The following is a 2,252-nucleotide window of genomic DNA, read 5'->3' as shown; positions in this document are numbered from 1 at the left end:
AAACTTAAGTTAACGACAACATGATTGAAAAAGCAAAAATGTTAGGGTGATATTATTTGATGTATCATACAATTGATTTTCATGTTTAGAAAACAAATTATTAATGACATAATATTTAAAATTAAAAAAAAAATTATAAATAAAAATTCTGGAGGTGGACCCTAAGACAATAAAATTGAATTTTGTAAATTTAAACTTTAATCTTTTGATTTGTTTCTAATCTGAACTATATATTTATTCCCGTTAAGTGTAACTAATGAAAAATTAATATTTTAATCAATAAACTCAATGTAAATATATATGTATATATATATATATATAAAATGTCTAAAATATTATTTTTTGCTGAGTCTAAAAATTAAAATTTTATTTTCATCAATTGTACTTAACATAAATAGGATGGCATAGATTAAAAATAAATCAAAAGATTAAAATTAAAATTAATAAAATTTAAAATTTAAGATTCATTTTGTTATAAAAATCAAACTTAAATTTTTATTTTGTTATTCCCCCAAAAATTTTATATTAAACTTTAACATTATCAACTTTATTAATATGAAAACCACCCTGGCTACCACCCTGTAGTCGACGCGGTTTTACAAATCTTTTTCCGACATTATTGTTGAAAAAGAGACGAATATTTATTTGTTTACTTTGTAATTATGTTTAAAAAAAGTAAAAAGAACAAGTCAATAAGGGTATGAGATCCCCATCTTATATTCCTTCTTCTTTTTTTTTAATACAATTTTAATCATTTGATTATTTTTTTAAATTCATTTTATTCAAATTTTTTATATAATTTAATAATTAAAACTGCATTATCGTTGTGTTTGGGTCATTAATTTGATAAAGAATTTAGAAAGAAAAATGGAATTGAGAAAAAAAATTAGTATATATTTCTTTTACATTTTCATTTTCTTTTTTCAAATTTTTACTCAATTCTATAATCATGAATTTTGATAGAGATTTGAAAATGAACAAAAAAAAAAAAAAAAAAAAAAGGATAAGAGAAATATGGAGGAAATATATATCCAAATCAGTGATCTAAACACCAAAACAACTAAGGATTTTTTTTTTTTTTTTAAAAAAAAAAACAACTGAGGAATTTGACCATAGGAAATTTTTTTTTTTTTTTTTTTTTTTTGTTATAGGAAAATCATCCCTACCCTCCCGCAGGTCCAAGGCAGCGCCCCTTGCAGAGATCACCAGAGTGTCCTGTTAGCCGTTCCGAGCGAGGAGATTATAACCCGAAAATTTGCCCCGACCTCTCAAGACAAGTTCTGTTTAAATCAGGATTCGTACAACGAGAGAGCATTGAACCCACACCAAGTGCTAATTGAATAACTTGAAGTCCAACCTCCTAACCAACTGTGTTGAAATTGAACTTGTGACCTTAAAACTTAAACCCCAAACCTTAACCACAATGCCACCCAACCTGATTTAACAATAGGAAATCTTAAGTTCAATAAGTGGGAAGACTTTGACTAAGGTGCATGGTTGACTGATAAAAAGAAGTAAGATCGAAGCGACTGAGGTTTGATACCCTTCTTTCTCATTCATCTTTTGGAGCTTTATATTCTCTTACATCATTTTATTTTATTTATTTATTTTTTTTATTTTCTGCTTTTTATTTGGCCCCCACTGAATAAGAAAGCTGCCAACATTGTTTTAGTTAAATCAGAAAAGCCAATGATGCTGCTGATGATGATGATAATGCACCATGCTCTTCTCTGTTGGTGGCCATGTTAATAACCAGCGGGCATTGTCTACATGAGAAAACGATAAATATTATACTATATGAGTGCAATCATATCATATGCTTTAGTTACTTGGTATACCAACACTGCCCTGCCACATTGTTCGTTAATGTTTGATTGGTCGGATTAAAATATGAGGTTGAAATTATTAATTTGTGAATTAAATAATTTTATATTTGTTTTGAAATTTTGTTTTAGAATTATTAATGTAATGGATAATTAATCTAACAAATTTATAAGATTAATAATAATGGGGTGAATGTGGGATTATATATCTTGAGTTTAGAAATAAAATAAAAAGACTCTTTTATCCTTGACTAAAAATTAAAATATTTATTATTTTTAAATAATTTTATATTTTAGAAGGCTAAAAATAATTTTTAAAAATTTAAAAATATTTTTTGATATTTATTTTATCAAATTAATTTATATTTTTAAAAAAAATTAAAAAACAAAGCAAACATGACATTTGTATTTTGTATTTTTATTTTGCTT

This window comes from Camellia sinensis, chromosome 3 (genome assembly GCF_055761805.1).
Source record: "Camellia sinensis isolate YWXY chromosome 3, ASM5576180v1, whole genome shotgun sequence".
NCBI lineage: Eukaryota > Viridiplantae > Streptophyta > Magnoliopsida > Ericales > Theaceae > Camellia > Camellia sinensis.
Note: the sequence above shows the minus strand (reverse complement) of the source record.